The following is a 21,978-nucleotide window of genomic DNA, read 5'->3' as shown; positions in this document are numbered from 1 at the left end:
CCCCCCGCCCTATCAAAGGCAGTTCGCACCGGGGTACTTGTGCTGGCAAGTGGAGCTGTCAGGGAGCGATAAAGGCCAAGAGGTGCCAAAGACCATGTACACTTCAAAGTGGTCTATAGAGCATGGGTTGTTGTTCCCATGTCTACCTCCAGACCCCGTGTCTCCTGCCAAGCATCCCCCCTCACGCTGGACGGCCCCCTGCAGACCGCATAATGCCACGACATATACACGTCATTCATTCACAAACACACCCCTGTTTCGAATTCTTTATAACCCACTTCATATTTCTAATGAGAACTTCTTTGCGCTTTGCTAGTCAACCCGTGAAGGTGCTGGTTATCTGCTCTTCGTCTCTGTGAACTTCCGTGACCACTTTGAGCAAACTCGTCAGTTTGCAACCTGTGAACTGCTCCCTGTTCTACGACAAGAAACTACTCTGATCCCTGCATCTAACTGTTTGTTCGTCAAGGTAAGTCCATGTACCATAATCATTTTGCGTCCAATTTTTTAATTTATATCTATTTGCTAGTAGTCATCAAATTGCATCCATGTTTTCTTTTCGTTCACGACAGTACATGCAAGGAACTAGTCACATGTTCTGAGTTTAGTCAAATTACTTTTTCTATTTTTTGAAAGTTATTGAAATACTTATCCGCATGTGAATAACATGTATAGTTCCAAGAACCAAAACGGACCTTGCATTGAACCTTTTATGTGTCATTTAATGTTTTAACACATTGGTATTCATAGAGAATTGTTGAGCTTTACTTTTCAGAACTTTCCATAATGCCTGCCTGTTCCATTGGCGGTTGCCCTTCGAAGACCCATAACAAATCTGAAGGTACTATAATGCATGTTTTCCCTAAGACAATAGATCAGATAAGAGAATGGGTCCGATATTGCGGATATCCAGCCTCTGAGATAGAAAGTAGAGTCCTAGAAGTCTTTGCGGACAAGAGGGGTGATCGATACCGCATCTGCAGCAGGCACTTTAGCCCAGACATGTACTCCACATCATTGCTAATAAGGACGAAAACACCGCGAGCGAGGCGAAAATTGCTCTCAACCGCTATTCCCACTCTATTCGTCCACATCCCTCCACTGGTGAGTCAAGTTTACGTATTTATCTCTCGGCATTGCGGTAGTGTGTAGCATTAGCTAACAATAATTTCCCCATTTATGTATCCACTCAATATGAAGGCTGAAGATTCTCCATCCGTGTCGTTATTGCAGTCATCAGCCACTTCAAGCGCCTATCGGGTAATCTTACTTAGCTATTCTGACACTGACTTGTTTTAGGCATGTAAATCAATAGTTTTAATTGATCGTGTAATTATTTTACCTAATGGTACACCACAGTACTCGTCCTCTAGTCTTTGTTTTCAGTTATAATTATTGTTATCCAAAATAATGCAAGTACTGTCTTTCAGGGAGATGCTGAGGAGTCCAACGCATTGACGACAACCGTAGATGTCACTCAGATGCTCGAGGTACGTTTCCGGACAGTTCCATCGATGGAGATCATCAGATCTTGCATTCTTGTAGCGTGATTGTTACACACAATGTTTCTTTCGTTTTTAGCCATTGGTATGTCCTTCTGTCGTCGCCCTCCTATGTGTCTTCTTTTTTCAATATTGTGTTCATTACTAATGAAAGTCCTATGTTTCAGGGAGTCGATGGAGCATTAGTCCAAGAGGAAGGGGGAGCATGCAGTTACGGGTCGGCGCAACAGCTTGCAGAAGTGTGCACCGCAGTTACAGCGTCCCTTGATGTTCTTATGCATTTCGAGGTATGGATACTGACAGATCAATCATGCGAGATCAAATGACGTGATTACATCCGCTATACTTCCTTCTTTATTAACGCAAGTACTATGTTTCAGGGAGCTGACGGAGCTTCTTCAACAAGAACATCACCCCTAGTAGTTGATGCAGATCTCTGGGTGGTGACACTTCCAACGATGGAGCAAATCGAATCATATTTAGATATCCATTATTTATTTTAGACAACTGATCATTTGTGCAGGTCTATTTAGATGAGCCGTTGACGCCTGCAGAAAGTTTATGTTCTTTTAAACAAAATAGAAAACCATACTAATGCAATTACTGTGTTTCAGGGAGTTGCTGAAGCGTCATCTTCAATAATATCATCAATGGAAGTCTATGCGGAGCCCGAGGTATGGATCTTGACAGTTCAATCTAACTAGATCAACAATGCGTGAACTATTGTCGTTTGAATGTTCTACACAATGCGTTCATTCGTGTTTTGCTATTGAGATGTACGTATGGGTATTGGTCCCCAAGTACATTTTGTGTTTTCAATATTATTATACATACTAATGAAAGTTCTATGTTTCAGCGAGTCGATGGAGCCTCAGTGAGTGATGGATGTGCTTATCATGAAAGTATAGTCGTTGCAGCGCGAGAGGAAGTGGAGACATGCACACACGAGTCGGAGCAACAGCGTCCAGATGTTGAAGTTCGAGGAAAGAAAGTTTCAAAGAAAAGAAAGCAAAAGAAGGTTAGTGTCCTGTTCACTATATTATGTTGTCTTTCACTGTCAATAGTTCAATACTGTAAGTTGTGTTTAAACTGAACATCCCTTTTCTAATCTGTCCTCTAGTTGCGAGTGGGTGTAAGAACTAGATCTACACAGACAGTGAAGCGAACGAGAGATGTTGCTTGTCAAACCTTTTGGCAGGGACTTGAGACTGGAGATGCATCGTGCCAATGGGAAGAATATGAAGTGATTGACAACGGAGCTATACCACCACCAGCCATTGATAGTGAATGTCCTCCTGGTAGTTTGGATGCAGTCGTAGATCAATTCACAGAATCCACACCCGCAAAAAATAAGAGCACGCGAAAGTTGAAGACATTGTTTTTTTCTCCCATCTCCGGACAAGGAACAGATGTTGCAATGGAAGAGAATGAAGTGGACGACAATGAAACACCATCAATATCACTCAGCATAGCGGAAGACGATATCAGAGATTGTACCTTTCATGCGAGTGACATGTCCTCAACGTTACAGGCCGAACCAGCTGGGATGCAGAGTGACAGTATAAGGAAAGAGGCCAAATTCATTGTATTCGATAGCTGTTTGATGGATATTATTATGATGATGAAATGTGGGCATTGGGTTGGTGGGGAAGTATGTGGGGAGCCATTGATTAATGTGACTCGTGCAATTCGAGGCACTAACCTTAAAATACATGCCACCTGTACACAATATCATCCGTTCGCATGGTCTGCACAACCCATGCTGGGGCAACTGCCAGCAGGCAATCTACTTTGTGCAGCGGCCGCACTTTTTAGTGGTTCAAGTTTTAAAAAGTTACAGTATTTCTTTCAGTTTGTGGGAATCCATTTCATTGCGAAAAGTCAGTTCTACAAATACCAAACCGATTATCTATTTCCAGCCATCAGCGAAGCTTGGAGAATGGAAAAAATGTCAATGGAAAGTACATTCGCGGGCAAACGCTTCAGGCTAGCCGGTGATGGACAATGCGACAGTCCAGGATTTTCAGCCAAGTACTGCACCTACCACTTTCAGGACATGGAAAGTAAGAAAATTGTGAGTTCGGTGGTCGTGCAGGTGTCACAAAGTACATCCTCAGTGGCCATGGAGAAAGTTGGCTTTGTAGCATCATTGCAAGAACTACAATCGCGGGGAATGGTGATCGACCTGATAGCCACGGACAGACACGTTTCAATTGCCAAGACAATGAGAGAAGAGTACAAAAATATAAATCACCAATTTGACGTATGGCATCTTGCAAAAACAATCAATAAAAAATTGTCGGCTGCAGGAAAAAAAAAAGATATGCAAGGTATTTCACAGTGGTCCAAGTCAATCAGCAACCATCTTTGGTGGAGCTCAAAAACATGTGAAGGGTCGTTGGAAATTCTACTGGAAAAATGGCGGTCAGTAATGTTGCACTGTAGCAACGTACATCGATGGTCGACAAATGAGCATTTCCACAAATGTGAACATGGCCATTTGTCCACAGAGGAGGCACGGAAGAAGAAGTGGTTGATTCCTTCATCACCCACTCACAAGGCCATTGAAAAGATTGTATTTGATAAAACTATAACAAGAGATTTGAGGGGACTCACGGAATTCTGCCACACAGGAGATTTGGAGGTGTTCCACAATATGTGCCTAAAGTACAGGCCCAAAAGATTGCATTTTGGCATGGAAGGCATGAAAAATCGGACTCTTCTAGCGGTCTTGGCACATAACCATAATGTTGGCCGTCAACAAAGTAGGACGACCGGAACTTTAGGGACGCTTCGCTACAATAAGGCCTTCACTAAAAGAAGTAAACAATGGGTGATCAAACCAGTGTTTGAGGATATGCAATATGAGTTTATTGAGAGACTTATCGTAGATGTCCTCGATAGGCACATACATGGAGTGGTGAACGAACCTATGCAGGGGACAACTGCATTGCCACCCAACATTGCCTCTGTTCCATGTCCACCTAAAGCAGAGCTCATTGAGAAATACACATCACGGTTTAAATGATTGTAATTCGATTGTCTGTTCTCTCGAGTCTCCTCATGTTGCAGGCCCATTGCAATTAAACCAAACAGTAATATAAATCATTTTTACAAAAATTATAGAATGTTTCCGTATTACAAACACATGGCCGACCCATAGGGACAATAAAAAAAAAGGCACGCAGACAAGATGCCCTTACACTAACTGGAGCTAACTAGAAATGTGTGCTCGCTCAAAGTGAAGGTCAGCTGCTTTGATGTTTTGCTCGGGTGGCGGAAAGGCCCACGACCCAATATAAGGTTCTATTGTGATTTGACCTTGACAGGCCGGGACCATCCTGAAAGACTAAGAAAAGATAATGAATAAAATTTCAGAAACGAAACGATGAGCCACGTTCATTAGAAGAAGTAACGTCGGCAAAGAAGGAGTGGTGTTTCGGGTCTGCCCTACACAGAGACACAATGGAAAATGCAAATATAATGTAAGTAACTTTTGATGAGTTTATACCGCAATTTCATTACTATACAGTGGCTTTAAAGACGGGTTCAGTTGTACTTGTTCGTTCTATGTGGCATAGTGTTTTCTACCGCGCACTATCTGGAGGAGAACCATCTTCTTTTACTGAAGCACCTCAAAACCTTCCTCTTTGCTTCTGCTTTCTCTCTCCCTCTCCCCTGCTACAACTGGTCCACTGTCTGCGACCTCGGTCCTGGGCCCTTCCACTCTCCACCTGCACTGCCTCCCTGTCAACCCCTGCACTGGGGGACTGTCTCAGTATCCTACAGCCCCCCCTTCCCAGCACTTGTTCTGCACTTACCTTGCACTTGCCACCAGCTGGCCCTATTTATTTATTATTTTATGCTACTTACCTTGTACTCCACTCCCCCCCCTCCATGCCTCGCCACGCCTTTAAACACTTGTGTACACCCAGTAGCGCTGTCCTCGCTATGAAATGAATAATTTTAATAAGGATCTGATGGTGAGACTAATTTCATTTTTTATGTTTTTAGGTACATCATTCACTACTGTCTGTGTCACGAGTACCAGACACCGGCGGACGGCTTCTACAGCCGCCAGTTGCTTCTCCGCGTGAACAACGTTACCACCCTGACCATTTTATGGGACGATCGCCAAGTACAAGTATGCCCTTACGCGGTACTAACGGTTAGATGCAACATACCTACCGTTGTGGTGGCCTAGTGCCTCGTTGTTGGAACAGCCATGCGATTATCAGTGCGACAGAAGAGCTTATTTTTATCGTAAACCAACACCCTGTGTACTGCACACGAACATCGCTTCCCTCAAGACGAACTAATTTGGATCGAGAGCAAAGAAAAATGCAAATCGCTGAATATTCTCTAAACATTTGATGTCCAATAAACGTACTTTGCCAAATGTACAATCTTGCCGTTTGCTTTTAAACCACGGTTTCACATTCCGAATTGTGGTGCTGTATTGTGAGATGCTCTAAGACCCTGTGTACAGCAAAGGACCATCGCGTTCCTCAATACGAACTTTTTGGAACATGAGCAAATAAAAATGCAAATCGCTGAATATTCTCTAAACATTTGATGTCAAATAAATGTACTTTACCACATTTACAATCTTGCGGTTTGATTTCAAAGTACAGTTTCATATTCCGAATTGTGGTGCGCTGTATTGTGAGCTGATCTGTGTTGATTTCCGGGGTCTGTGTGGAGTCGCGTAGAAGACGCCTGGGCGCGTTTGCCTACGCAGCACAGTCACGTCACGGATAGAGGCGGGGAATATGAATGTTTTGATAAAGTCTGTTTCAGGGGCGGGGGATTTGATTTAGTGCCGCAAAGGCAGGTGAGCCAGGTCGATGCGACGGAATGATAGGATTATCACAAAATGGAGGCTGATTTCGAGTGCGATAATGGGCGAAAAGTCGGGTAAGGTCCATAGGAAAGTTTCCTACGATCTACCGATTTATGCTTACAAACACATGGCCGACCCGTAGGGACAATAAAAAAAAAGTCCCGGAACTATCCTTTAACTTTAGATGAATAAAGTGATACATGGAATAATGCTACACAGGGAACTGTGAGGAACTCATGGCGACAAGTAACACAGACATGTGATCACAGTTCAAGGCTGTTTATTGAACAAGTAATGCTGTATTCAGGTTGGAAAAATGCCTAAGCTACACCTAAATCTAAGATGGAAGCAAGTGTCAACCATCAAATGAATATAAGGTAGTCCTAGTGGCTTTGTGCCAAAATAAAAGGGCCTATACTAAGAAACCTGTTCCTAAACCTCACAACTAATACACAAAGGGGTGTGGGATAGTTCAAGAAAAGAAAGAAGTGTTCTCAAATAATATGTCAGGATGCAGTATCCTGGGTCTCCCCTCCCCGTTTTGGACACGGGGTAAGAGCTTAAAGCACAGTACGGTCTCAGGCTTTTCTAGCACGAGATGACAGTTTAGCTTTTAACCCTTGAGCTTTCAGTTATCAGGGCCTTGCATGGCCAAGTCTCATTTCACTTGAAAGTCTCTTGCCTTCGAGGACCTGATGTGTTCAAACCACAAAAGTTCCTTTAACAAATGCAAGTTCTTTTCCAATGTTCGCTGGGTGATGGGTTCACCCCTGCCCCCCCCCCCTTTCTGGGTGCAGACCCTTCTTAATTGTTTATCACAATACACCACAGTTCCTTTATCAAAAAACTTTGGGTTATAGCTTCACCCCTGGATCTCCCTCGGTCGGGCTCGGACCCCTGTTGCAGGATTTCTCCCTCAATTTCTCAATTACTTTTGCTTGGGTGATGGCTTGACCCTAGATATCCCTCTGTCGGGCTCAGACCCTTCTTTACTTCACATTCACATTTGTCCAATATCGTTGGGATTCACTTTCCTTCCTTTCACAGCGATTGTAGATCAAAGTCATTTATATAGGGATTTTGCTTGACCCTCTGTATGACCAGTTTGACCTATTTCGTCGGCCCTCCTACAGCCTTCTGGTACTTGTAGTTTCTCTCATATGGAGCTCAACCAGAATCTCTCGAGTTAGCGCCCACATGGTGCCGCTTTCCCTCTGTAGATGGTCTCCCCTTCACACTTTTAACAGTTCAGTCAAAATTCATCAGCTTTGGTTCAAAACTTGCCACTTTGCGATTCTCACTCATTATAGTCAGGTTCTCATCGGTTTTCCCCTTGACTCACTGGCTGTGTTGAACCGCTTGGCTATTGCCTTTCTGAAGTCAAGGCCGGTACCACAGGTGCGGGAGCTTCCCTCACTTGTGCTTATCGGCATAGGTTTGCTCTGTGTACCATTACCATCTGCTGCAGGACACTTGTGCTATTGTCGTGGTCTAAGGCTCTCTTGCACATAGGCTCTGCAGGCCTGGGACAAAAAGGGCAAGGTCACTTCTCTCGCTGCCCACTCACTTCCTGCCACCTTTCTCCTTCTTTTGAACTTCTGCGTGGTAGCTGCCTCGTTGTGCTGTCTGCTGTACTTTCTTTGCCCATGCCTGACCCTTCTATTGAGACATGTCAGGTAAACAGTCCTGGTGTTATGTCGGGAAAACGTATTTGTGTCAGAAAAAGAAGGTCTTTCCCTTCCGACCCAGTGTATTCTACAGGGTCGGAAGGGAAAGAGGTGTTGCATGAAGGAAGAATCCTCATATTGGGGTTTGTGGGAATCTCAAAAGGGTAGGTTCTGTAGGGTTTGTGAGAATGGTAGCTGTATGTCACAATTGACGGGGAGTTTGCAAAATGATAATTAGAGGGACAGGATTGTTTGGGTTCATGAGGCATACAGGAATAATGGATCGTAACATGGAAAAAGGGGATTCTGGGACTGGTAGTGTTTTGTCAGGGTAGACTGGCTGTTTGGAAAAGAACAACCAGAAGGATGTGCAAAGAATGGTTGATAGTTTTCAGGTAGAAAGCAGGAAAGCAGGGTTTCTGGGAATTGTGGTTTTCTGCTCTAGTAGGGTTCATGTATTTCGGGGATTTTCCAGATGGGTTTTTTTTGGTAGATTTTAATATGGGAGATTTTATAGGAGAAAGGGGGCCAACTGTGGCACAGCCCACAAAGGTCTCAGGGATCTCTCCATCCTAGTCTTCTCTGGTAACATATGGCGTCTCACCTGGGGTATTACCCCAAGCCCAACCCTCGGTTCCCTTACCCAGGTGATCCTCCCTCACTGGGCCACCCCCAGGAACAGGATCAACAGTAATTGCTGTGTCCTGGCCACCTGAATAAGGGATTCTAGAGGTTTTACTTGGAGAATACCCTCAGGTTTCTCACAGAACCCAGTAGAGTTGTTGGTGCTAAAGCTGCGAGTGTGGGATAACGAAATTTGAAAATATAATTTTAAATAGTGGGTTTCCTGTTTCTGTCATAAGGTTAGCCTGTGGTTATGTCAAAGTTGGATGGGCGCAGAGTTCATATATCGATGGGTAGCATTAAGACTATATAAAAGTTGTAGTTTTGTGGTAGGCAAGTTGCATTAGGTAAGGTGTTGATTTGCTTCTTGTGGGAATTATGTTTATAGATATATAGAGCTTCTCACAACATTGATTGGAGGATCTTTATGAAAAATGCATGCATGCAGGACTTGATGCAATACCCTCAACCATATTAGTAATGGTCTCCATAAAATTTCTGCCGGCATTCTTTTGATTACATTTTCTTATGGTCAAAACACTAAAAACGAATTACCCTGCATGTTGAGTTAAATCTACAAGTTAGGGACTCCTTCACTTTTTCCACTCCTCCCTTTGGCCCATTTTTGTTTCACACCCACAGACTACAGTCTGGCTGCCACCCTGGGAGGGGTTACAATTCGTTTCTACACTGACATTGCTCAGTGATCACTACGATGGTGAAGTATGCAGAATAGAAGACACATGACATAACCTATACCACAATTGAGTGGTAGCCGCTGCAACTACTTCGGTATGTATGCGCCTATCTTTGAAGGCACCTGCAGCAACACTTACCTGCGGTTCTATGGCAAGGTGAAAAACAAAGGAATCCAGGAGCACTATCTAAAACATAATATGCCCCCTGGAGTTAGATATGCTAATTTGGCTGTTTGTTTGAATGTTTTAAGGCTTGGTTATGGACTAAAGGCATGGACAGATAGAACTAAGCCACAATGATGGTGTTAATTGGGAGACATGGAATATCTTTTCCATTTTCGGCTGTCTTGCCTTCAATACAGGGCAATTGTGAGATTTTGGCTGAGACCACTTTCTATTAAGAAAAACACCTATCCGCGTAAAGGAACTGGCATTTTGACCCCTGAATTTAGCGTCCTCGCACAGCGGGGTACCTAAATTTAGGGGTGGGTGCTGCTCAGGGAACAGCATTGTACTGTGCATCAGGGGTAAAGCAATGCGGTAAGTGAAGCAATGTCACGTTGCTAGACTGGCCGACATTGAATGTAAAAAAAAAATACATATATATATATATATACCATGTTCAGAGCAACCCCCACCCCTAGATTTAGGAGCCCTGAGGAGCGGAGCCACTAAATTTAGGTGTGGGAGCAGAAACACACATTGCTTTACCCTTGATGTATGATTCACTGTAGGCTATCTACCCAGGTAGAAACATGCATCTTTGCTTTAACCTTGATGCATAGTAGCTGTGCATCAAGGGTAAAGAAAGTGTTATTACCTGGCTAGAGTGGGCTATACTGTATGTATGGCCATTGGTTGGAGAGAGGGCACAGCTCGTTTTGGATGGTTCTGTTCTTTTGTGCTGTTTTGCTTAATCTTGAGTTTAATTATAATTAGTAGTGTGCAGCCCACTATGTAGTGCCACCGTGCTGGGCACATAAATGACTGAAAATGAAAGAGACCTAAGCTCAATAGACTTCGGTGTGGGTCGCACACCTGCTTTGCCCACTAGGGGTTAGTTATTTCTTGACGTACTTTCAAAATAATGTCTTAGAAACTTCTGAATGATTTTTCAAATAAACGTGTTTTTATTCCTTAGCTTCTTTAAATTATTGGTTAATCATCACCAATTTGGCTATGACAAAATTTTGAGCAAACCAGGACTGTATGGCCAATGCATTTCGGATTAGATCCTTCATCAGAGTCCAGTCTTGTCTCAATACTGTACTGTGCAATTTATACCATAATCACAATTTAAGCAACATCATGTAACATTTTAGAGACAGGGTACCCACATTTGAGAGACACAATAACACATAGGGGAAAACAAAGAAAACATCAAGAAAAGCACATTGATATGATCAAAATAAGTTATGTAAAAGGTAGTCACTACTCAATTGAATGCTTATTACACCACTTTCCAGTGTCTCAATCTCTTTGTCTCATGAGCCCTTAATTATACATTTCAACTTGTTATAAGCAGTTACACTTCACGTGAAATGCTACCAATTTCTTGATTCACCTATTACCAAGCGTGATCTTGGCATGCAGGGTCTTTCAATTACAGTATTTCTGTGCGATTTGTATTTTCATCCTTCTTCCCTATTTTTATATGTGCTTGTGTGCCCATTCACTGTGTCAACTTCACTGACCTGTATGCAGGGGGTTGCCCTGCTTAGAATCGCGCAGTTTGCAGCGTTCACACAATTCATTCTGAAAGTAAACGATACCATTAAGGTTCGTAAACATTTAGTAATCTATCAATGTCAGGATTATATTTCTATGACCACAATCGTGTGCTTACTGTCTCTACTGGATTGCTGTATCTGTAATTTCTTCCACTGCGCACCAAGCTGCCGCGGCAATCGTGTTGCATTTCAGTGTTCGTCCGTCGTCATAGCTACGCTATGTATCAAGATGGCTGCTCGCAACCAGTTGCGTTGGCCATCTTGGAAGGGGCAGCTTTGTGATGAATTCGAGCACTACCGTGCTTGTGTGAAATTAATGTTTGGTTGCCCATTCTAAGCGGTACAACCTGCATTACTTGAAATTCCTGTATTAGCAGAAAAATGCACGCTTGCTCTTGATGATGTATCACATTTAATAATTAGATGTGGTACGATCTAAATTAGTCCTTCTCTTGGATGTGTGTCGTATAATTGTGTGTATAAATTACACTAATGTAAAATTGCATGTAACTGGCAAGATAAGAATTTGACTGCTAATTTATGCACATTGGTTCGTGATTAGGTGAAGATTATTCACTATGAGAGTGATTCAAGTTATGATGATATGATAACACAATCATTAACTAGAGTGTTATATATGTGCGTATGATGTCTTCTTTCAGCTTAAAAGTGAGTTAAAATGACTCATTCTGGTTGCGCAAACATCTGTTAAAGCTATTTAGATATGTATGTATATTCTTGTGCATTCAGGTTAGCTCATGCACCCTTTTTCGCTCAACATTCACGTTTCTCAACTGTGATCACTAAAGTCGTGATTAGGTGAAGAATATTCACCTTGAGATTGATTCAGATTATACTCTATGTATGCCACTCTAGCCAGGTAATAACACTTATGTCTTCTGTACCCTTGATGCCAAGTAAAAAATCCCATGCCACATTAAGAAAGTCTATGCAAACTGGCACTACTAGTGTCAGTCAGCATATACCTTCTCAATGTGGCAAGGCAGCTTTTACTTGGCATCAAGGGAAAAGCAAATATAAGGGTTGTTCCTTGGGTAGAGTGACCTACATTAGTAGTGCCAGCCTGCATTTGCTTTCTTAGGCTGGCCTGACATTTTTACTTGGCATAAAGGGTAAAGCAAACGTGTTGAGTGTCATTACATGGCTAGACTTGCTTACATAGAGGGCTCTAGTCTAGCCATATATTCTTTCTTTGTCACTGCATTTTGCACTTTGCATCAAGGGTAAAAGCGAACAAAAGTGTGACTGCATGATGCACTGGCCTATCTTAGTATAGCCAGTCTGGAAATACTTTCTTTCTGTTGCATGACATTTTTTTACTGGCATCGTGAGGACTTATATGGTAATACTGGCATATATTGGTGCAGCATTAATGGACATGTATGGGCACAACCAGCATGAACAGGTTTTATATACTAGCATATGTTGTGGGAAAAGGCATCATGAAAATGTGTTGCAAAATGGTATTGTGCACTGTTAGTGTATGTGCTACTATTCAAAACTGATTGCAAACGGTGTGGCTTTTTTTACCTAATTTTTCACAGAAAGTGTTCTAAAATGCACCATTTTAACCCATTATTTTAAAAAATTCTCGGGGGGACAACCCCTGAAACCCTATTGCTTGGTTCAGGGTCCCTCACTGCGCTTGGCTGTTCCCACATATTAAGCGCATTCATTTACGGACCTTCACTTTAAACTTTTTCCACCTCCCACTAGTCACAAGCATCATGGTGGTCCTGGATCTAGACCCCCGAAGTATGCATTACACTTGAGTGGGACATATAGGACTGCCATTTCCCTCATCTCCCTTATTATGGACATGCAGAATCTCAGTAAACTGCTAATATACATGTTCTTCGATCCCTACAAGTCTTTTCACCGATCATCTAAGAGGTTGGGAAGACCTTAATATATTTCATCAAGTCATATTGCCACATGTAAAGTGCATAATTGGTTCGACGATTGATTTGCTCTCCGACAGATATTTGCCCAATCCGGATTCATCAAGTCTATCATTTCCAGATGCCTTCCAGCATGCAGTTTAGCATGCTTGCAGCATATTGTCAGTCTTGAATTACAACATTGTACAGTCCCACAATCCAGCCCTTTTTTGGAATGCACATTTGTGCAAATTTTTTCAGCTGGGACTATTGGCCCTACACATAATGCATGCTTTTTGACACCCAGAGTCATATGGAAAACAATTGTTTTATGGCCTTATTGAATACATCTGACATCTTAACAGAACTTCACTTCCACCAGGGCTCCAATTGCCACTTCCTTTGGCCAGAGTTAAATTAGGATTTCCATGTATCAGGAAATCGGGGACGGGAAGGCAGTACAGCTTTTTCCAAAAAATCACCTTGACCCATACCTCCAGACTTACCCGAGTGAACGTGGGAGAGTGCATAAAGGGGGCAAAGTCTGTTTTAGGGAGCCACCATACATCACAAGATTATTTTATTTGAAATAGGCAATTCTATGTGTAGCAAGGTATTTTTCTTTCTATAACTGCTTCTGACCAGTCTAATAGTGGCCTAAGCTCTGCTGCCTCATAGTACCAACTGATATGAGGAAATGGAGAGTACCCCTTGCTACTGATTTTTGTGAGGAATAGAAAGCTCTGAAACACAATAGCATTCCTCATTGCAGAAAAACAACAATAGAGTGTTAGATGGTCCATAAAAACATAAAATATATGACAGAAATTATGAATCATCATATGATTCCATCCAAGTTGACAAGTGATTCCAACCTTTGGATTACCACAGCAAGCCTTTCCCAGATCTAAATGGGCAGACATTTCGATGATGATCGGTCAAGTGAAGCTACTAACAAGTAATATAGGCTTAGTTTTGACACTGCTATTACCAACTGTAAAAGTATTTTAAGTGAAGAATTGAGACAGATAAAAAAAAATGACAGCTACGATGATAGAGAATTATACTTTGAAAATCTGCCAAACATAGCTATAAGAACTCACAAGAAAGGTAAAGAAAGTAAACAATCATTGGAGATGCCTAGTACTTTGGAAACATAGAATACAGGGAGCCTTTGGGCTACAGTAGCTATTGGGGAGATAATTTAATTCCTACAAATATTTGGATAGATTATATAACAAGCAAGTATGTGAGGATTGGGCAGGAAGATTGCTGAATTGACATACATACATCTTACTTGGATGGTCGATTTTCGTAAATTAGACATCCAAAATGTCATTGTTGCCCTTAAAATTCTAGTGCACTGGGGCTAGAACTGATCCGAGGTCTTGCATCTGTATCGCCTTGAGACATGGCCCCATTTGAAAATTAAATCAGTCTACAAAAAAGGCTGGCATGATAATCCAGTCAATTACAGGCCCATAGCTTTGATGGAGATTACGAGTAAAGTTTATTATGCCCTAATACTTAATGAGCTGAAAACATGGGCAGGATAATGAAATCTTGTCCACACAACAAACTGGATTTAGGAAGGGTATGAACACTATTTTATATGGTTTTGTCCTGCAGTGTTTGCGACATGTGGCTTTCATACCGCAAAGTCCCCTGAATTGTTGTAGCATATCCTGACTTGACAACTGCATTTGATAAAGTTAATCAGCAGGTGTTGTGGCAGAAATTATTAAAATGGGGGTTTCCTGATGGATTATTTATTTATTGGGCATTTGTATGGCACCTGCACACAAGTGTTTCCAGGTGCCACAAAACAGAAAAGGGGGCATATGAAAAAACAACAATGATAGTTATATTGGCCATGTAACAATCCTACTGTGCAAGTGCAAAGAAGAGGTGATAAGTGCAGGGGAAAGGGCTGGGGGTGGGGGGGTGATTGAAATTGATTATTTTGTTGCATAGTAACAGTAGTTAAAATACATCTCAATTTAGATGGGAGGTTCTCGGAACCAAAAAGTAGAGAAAGGGGGGTGTGCTTTCTCTCCTATGATTTTTAACTTATATTTGGCTGTGCGACCCTATGCGTTGTAATGTAAAAAAAAATATCCTCCATATAAAACTGGCTCATCATTTGGAACCAAGTTGTTTTTCAAATAAATCGCATCAGTTATCAATAGGCTCTATCTCCCAAAATTGCCCAAGTACTGGAACGATGAGGTAGAAGGGAACGATGCAGAGCAGAAGGAGCCTCAAGCTCAATGAGCATACCAGTTTTCAGAATGCACCTGTGCATGGGGAAATTTAAAGATCGAAAATAAACTGCAAAAGGCTGCTGCGGTTTGGTACAAGGTGTTGCACCTCTCTGCAAGGCCTGTGGAGCCTGGAAGCATAAACCAGTGTGGCATAACCAAGGGGCTCTCCAACAAGGAGGCAGACGAACGCTGCATGAGCAGAACTTGCCGCAGACACGCCAGGATCCAAGGGAACATTGCTGGGCATTTGGCAACCAGAGAAAGCAGTGTTTCACCAATCGGGACCAGAAGCAAGATAGGCATGCTGAAGCGAAGCTGCAAGAAACCAGAAAGATGTGAAGCAGCCCAGAGTGGAATACAGGCGGCAAAGCTTGGCTGTGTAAGCGCAAACAGGATCGAAGACGGCATACAGAACCGGTGAGTCAACCCAGGCAAAGTGGGAACCCAAGGGCGTTTCGGCAACCGTGCCAAATACAAACTGTAAACATTAAAGTCGTAGAACCAGAGACATTAAAGAGACTGATTGCAAAGCAAGAAGGCGTATTGCAGATAAGGACCACAGCCTATATGAGAGTATGGAATGCAAATATGGGGAGAACCCAGAGCGAACGTTGAATCAACCAGATGTACGATACCAAAGGAGATGCATGCAATTGCGGAAGTAAAAGAAGAACCGTGAATATAAGAAGTCCTGACAGGTGAGTAAACCAGTCAGTTGCAAATCGACAAGAAGTCCCAAGAAAGGATATAGAACTGTGTTTGCTGAATAAGAAGGAACTTTTAAAAGAAGGAACTACAGGGCTAAGTAGCTTTGTAACTAACAGGATTGTTGTGGGGCAAGGAAGACACGAATCACTGACATTGCGAAAGAATCCAGGGGAAGGGAATTTCGCCCTGGAGTATATGGTTTTGGCCTTGAAAAACTTGTGTCAGGGAAACATTTTTGAGAAAAAACACAAAGGAAGAGCCACCCTCTGGAACAAGGGCTCTTTTACCTTGGAGAACTATTATGTTGGAGCTATTCTATTTTCCTTTATGAACTCTTTTTACAATCACCAGGTTAAAGACAGTTCCCTTTCCACCCTATAGATTGATTTGTAGTGCGAGGATCAGGATAGAACATTTGGACATAATGACAGTTTTGATTTTGAAATCCTGACATGGACAGATCCTTAGATTTTTGTTTTAAGTAGGGGGATTCCTCTTAGAGCAGGGCCAGAGAGGCCTTTTCCCAATCCTTTTTGTGCCAATTAAATTCTTTAACCAAAAAAATGGTAACCTTGTGTCAGACTCATTTCTGACTCCTCACAAATTCCATATGTGTTTGCAATTTGTAGAGTACCCTTTTGATCACTCACCACCTCCAATAACTCTCCAACTACCGCCATTTACCACCTCCAATAGCTTTTCAACTTCCGGCAGGGACTTCCCCGACATCCTCCAATAACTTTCCACCTCCCTGAAATCTCTTGTTTCTGATGTCTCACAACTTCCTACAACAAGCCACCCCCTCCTCCTCCTGATATTTTCCCAACATGCTTCAGCTCCTTCTCCCCAGCAACCTTCTCTCCTTTCCTCCTTCACCACTTCCTGCTCCTCCAGGCTCCTCCTCCAATGTCTGCATCTCTTCCACTTTCTACTCGTCAACTCTCCCCAAAAGTTGTCCTTCCTCTATTCCAACAACCCACAAACTGGGCTGAGTGGACAGGCCTTTTATTTTCACTTGGCTCCTCCCTTGAGTTGAATCTCTGCCCATTGGCTTGTACCTGAATCTTAGAGGGGGCAGGGGATTGGTTCTCACCGTCTCACTAGTAAGGGGGTGGGGGAAGTACCAGAGATTAACCAAAGGCTATAAGAAGGGAGGCAACCTTGTTGGATGCCATTGGGCGGCTGTTACGCTCACCTGGTATCCACAGGGACGCCACCCAGCCGGGTTACTCGCTGGTATGCTTCTCAGCTTTGCCCTGATGTGGTCTGCGGGGAAGGTTCTGCCTGAAAATACAGGAGGACTGTGTTCAATAATGACCGACTGGGGTAAGTATCCTCCCTCCACCCCCGTATGATTTCAGTCCCTCTGGCGCCCTCTCCTTACCTTGTGGTAGAATTAGGCATGCTCTCCGTCCTGCTTTCTTTGCAGGGGCGCGTTGTCTTTCATGGGCGAGTGCAGTCCAGTTACTTCACTGACGCCAGCCCGTTTGATATTGTTCAGGTAGGTCTTATTGCTGTTCTTTAGTTTTGTTGCTACCCTGCATGCCTTTTTTTGTTTAAAATGTCTCTTTTTTCTCCCTTAGGTATGCAGAGCTTCAGCGCGGCGAACTGGCTTGGTTGAGCCCCGCTGGTAAATGATGGTGCATTAAGAGCGCTATGATGCGGTAAGTAAGCGCTATGCGCAGCGCTGCGAAGTCTTGCCTTTGCTAACCTGTGTTTTCCTTCCTTGTAGGTCGCAGTGTTCTTCAGCGCAAGTGGAATGTCCGGAGTGGTGCCAGCCGAGAGGTGACCAGCCAGTTAAGCCTTTTGAGCAGTTCGTAATTTGTAAATGTCTCTACTGCTTTCTTTAATGTTGCCTCTATCTCTATCTTCCTCTTTCAGGTCGTTCTGTCTGGGAGGCGTGCAGTTTCGAGGAAGCTGTTCTCAGTAGCTGCGAGTGTTTAAAGATGAAGACTGCAGGTAAGATGCTGCTGCTAATGATGTTCCTTTTGTCTCCTTGCAGGTTCTGCTTCTCCAAGGTTCGAGGGAATAGCTGGACACGGTGAGCGTCACGTTGCAAGCTGCAAAGTAACGCGAAGCGTGTTGTCTTGCTCGGGTGTGGTTTAAATAGCCCCAACAAAATAGTCCAGGTAAAGTAGTCCCTAGGCTACCACACCCAAAACACTAGACCACATAGCTTGGTTCTTAGGAACCAAGCTATGTGGCTGCCTCCATGTTGGCTGACAATACAATAAAGTAGTTCCCAAGCACATTGTTTTTCATGGTGTAGCGCCAGGACTGGCCCCATGAGGGCGTTTGAAGAGGATGCCAGGCTCTAGAGGCCCGAGTCCTGACTCCACCTGGCCAATGGGTTTGCCAGAGGGGGTTTTGGGCAAGGGTCGTGACAGCGGCCTCGTTTTCCCCTCTTGGTTTTTACATTGCAGTCACTGACACAAAGTTTAATGGGTAAAATGTGTTGATGTGAAAAATCACTAGGGGAACTTAGTTCTCCTGGGGCACTGGGAAACAAGTGGTGGCCTTGTCTGATTTTCGTGCCAACATTCAGGCGCTCCACAGACCCACCGGGTTCCTGGATCTTAGGGGACACTGGTTTCTCTGACTGAAAAGTTGCGGCTGCAGAAGCAGTAGGGAGACCTGCGGGAGCCTAAGGTGTTGCTTCCACAGGATTCTTGTGTCTGCATTCATTTCTTGCAGAAAAGAGACTTGCATGAGTTCCCTGATGGACATCGGTGTAGTCCTCAATCTAAAGGGATTTGGATCCTATGAGGGTTAAAGTAGGTGTTTTGGTCATTTTTATGGGTTGGTCAGGAACTAAGGAAATTAGGAGAGTGATAGTTTTCATGAGATAGCCCAACAGGCCACAGTAAAAGACGTAGGGGGGCTAACCAGCACTAAAGACCAAAGCACTACCAGCAGCTACAATCCAGAAGGGAACTTGTCACAGTATGCAAAATGACCAAATTACACATGCATACAATCTCTATCAACAATAATAGCATTAGTGGTTGTATATTAACTTAATTGCTGGAAATATATCCACTCTATAGCTTCATTTTTTTCAGCACCTATTACGTTTTTAATAACGAATATTGCTACCTGTCAGCTCTTACAAGTTACCCAGAGACACTTATTGCTGGGGACATAGTTTGCTTTGCATTATGTATTAATCTTCTACCAACGTGTGTTGGATGGATGGAGAGAACCAATGCACTTCGTTATTTCAGACGTCTCAAAACCTTAGCTCTTTTAGAAGCTGTATTCAGCACCCTAACCTCGAGTGTTGAATCTAGTTATGGTTATCTATGGTTTACAGCATCCTAAATTAAGACTTTTATGTGGTTTACCAGTTTGTTTGACATTATGTCCCAACTGTATTCTATTGCTAAACTTACATCCTTCTTGATTATACCCTTTCTAGTCCCTCCCAACCCTCCCTTTCCCTTTAAGCTATGGATTTCACTATTTAGAAGGACTGCTTCTCAAACCAATGGACTATAACTAAATCAAATAAATACGTTGAATTACCCTTCACCCCTTTCCCAGTACCATCAGCATAGGAACATTACTACAAAAAGTCCTTAAAAGAAACCAAGATTAATAGAGCATCATTATTTGACATATATGGCCACACTGAGGTTGTCACTGTAGATAGGCTGAAGAATGGGCCCATGGGGGTCAAGGACCACCAACCGCACGGTCTCCGCAGCAGTATAGTGGATATTCCCCCAGTGCATCCACCTTATCCCTTAGCCTAGTGGCTGTGCCTGCCCCATGGTAAATAAACATACTGTTTCTATGCGTTCAAGTGGCAGAGACATACTGGACAGGGGCACATCTGCTCGTAAAACTTGATTCTTTGGGGCTCTGCACACATTACATTTTCTAAGCAAATACTAAAACACATTCTCACACACTTGATACTATAAGGTCAGTTAGTTTTAATGACATTCTTATGAACCAGGGCTCCTCCATGCCCCCAATTATAGAGAAAGTTAAGAGATCGGAAATATTCAGCCTTTACATCTCCCAAATGTATTTAACCTTAAAGTAGCTCCTGGGAAAGGTGGTAAATGAAGATGGGAAAACCTGGGATGCCTGCACAGCCCTGTTCACTGTCTAAAAGATTCCACAAGCCTCCACAGGAATCTCAGTCTGAGCAGGCTTAGGAAAGAAAACCTTGCAATGTCATCAACATGTTGAAAAAAAGCTGGGATCATCAAAAACATCTATTCCTACATTCAGCACAATTTGTACAGTGGAAACAAAAGAGGACAATCCCAGCCTGGGAACATGTGCACCAGCATATGCAACAAGACCAAGACAAGCAGAAACATCTACACGCTAATCAAGCTCAACTATGCAAATTCAATGTGGAAGGCAAAGTCCTCGTCCTACTCTCTAAATCCAAAAATAAGCTACTGACTCAGTGGTATGGACCATAACTCACTAGAGAAGTTAGCAGTGACTTAAATTATCAAGCCCAGCACCTAGACCAATGGAAACCTGCTCAGATCCAACATGTAAACTGGCCAAAGGACTGGAAAAACCCAGAGAATCCATCACTAGTGAGCTTCCAGAGAAGGTGATTCATCAGCCAACCAACCAAGAGACTGCTACCAGGGGAACAATTACGCTAGCAGTCCTGAGATACTTGTGCTTTCCTGGATTACAGAGGACATAGATTGACTGAAAAACGTCTTTCACAAATTCATTCCCTGCCAAGAACATCCATTCAGCTGCATGCGTATCATCTACCAGAACAGATTTTTAAATAAGAATAAAAAACATGTTGGATTTACAAGTCAAACCTGACAAACCGGTCCGACTAAATGGAACCCAGGCAGAAGTTGAGTTTTTGTATTGACTTGACTAAATGGTCACAGAACTCATCCATTTTGTAATCGGGTATGCCGAAAACCTGATAAGAAAAAAAAAACTCAGTACAGTTTGCCGGAAAAAATAGTTTATTACAAGCAAACAGATGTAAGGGTTAGACAGCTTTGTAAAACTGAAAACGAACAACTCCTTGTTGGTTCAACAAAGTTACAGATTTAATACACAAGGTCAGACAATTTACATAATGAATACATAACACTTATAACTTAATATTTCCATTGCCTAACCCCTATACAAAAACCTAAACATTGCCTATATTCTCTAACACCATTGGATACAACTATCTAAACACAATCCTCTTTCACATGGTCTCATTACACATCAAACCCGAAAATCTGCGGCCAAAGGCTCAGACTACGATATGCCTGATATCTTTGAGAAGGCTTTGTATGTAAACATGGCAGAACTCAAGACCATAGCAATCCAACTACAAATGTATCCTAAGTCCCCATGTATCTACTTCACAAGTTTAACTCAACCCACTTCTATGCGCTACAATGTTGTACAATGTTGTACCCCACACAATGACATTTGCAATTACATTGTTGCTTGTCATGTTCTACATGATGCAAACTAAAATGTATTCAAACTAGCTACAAAATAACACGTATGTCAAATCTCCAACTTACATAAAAAAACACACTAACTGCAACATTACCCAATTTTAAACTATCATACAGCTTACTAAAACTTACTTGAACCTCTTTTCCCTGTCTTGATGCTGTATGTGCATCCCAACATGTTCAATACATACCCAATGCCACAAATCAATGGAATGATGAAGTGTGTTGGTAACTTCACCTACCTATAGTTCATCCCTCCATCTGAAAAAGGGGTACTGGTTAAACGTTGTGCTTTCCACACAAAAATGCCCTTTCCATGCCAGAAGTACTCCTCCAGTTTAATGTAACACAGTTTGGTTCACATAATTATAATGGTGGTTTTATAATGCACTTAGTACAGAAGAGGTTTCTAAGCGCAGATCCGGGATTCGAACCTGGGTTGCTCTGAATCGTCTAGCTTACAAGACGAGCGCGTTGCCATTGAGCTATGCTACCTGTGGCGCCCAAGCAACAGTCCATAGGATGATGGATCGGGTACTATGATCAAAAAGGGATATGAAGGAGCCTACCTAGATGGTATCA

General features: G+C 42.7%; 2 protein-coding genes across 9 annotated transcripts in view; one reads left to right on the top strand and one right to left on the bottom strand.

The window, feature by feature from the left end:
- The window catches only part of DUSP18 (dual specificity phosphatase 18), a 250,281-nt gene that overhangs the window by 35,958 nt on the left and 192,345 nt on the right, over window positions 1-21,978 (bottom strand). Inside the window, exons 1-2 of one of the 8 annotated variants that reach the window (XM_069619145.1) lie at window positions 11,181-11,218; window positions 11,029-11,089 (exon numbers count right to left, since the gene is read on the bottom strand). The exons of 5 other annotated variants lie outside the window; for them this stretch is intronic. The gene's annotated coding sequence lies outside the window, so the exon portion shown is untranslated. Of the gene's footprint in view, window positions 1-11,028; window positions 11,090-11,180; window positions 11,273-20,745; window positions 20,844-21,978 lie in introns of those variants that run through there. 2 more of the 8 variants (XM_069619148.1, XM_069619147.1) reach the window with 2 other exon arrangements.
- Window positions 1-21,978, top strand: part of LOC138492147 (uncharacterized protein C5orf52-like) — a 144,516-nt gene that overhangs the window by 16,033 nt on the left and 106,505 nt on the right. The window lies entirely within an intron of this gene.

Source organism: Ambystoma mexicanum, chromosome 10, assembly GCF_040938575.1.
Source record: "Ambystoma mexicanum isolate Mex_15411 chromosome 10, UKY_AmexF1_1, whole genome shotgun sequence".
Taxonomy (NCBI): domain Eukaryota; kingdom Metazoa; phylum Chordata; class Amphibia; order Caudata; family Ambystomatidae; genus Ambystoma; species Ambystoma mexicanum.
Note: the sequence above shows the minus strand (reverse complement) of the source record. Positions and strands in the feature narration are given on the sequence as shown.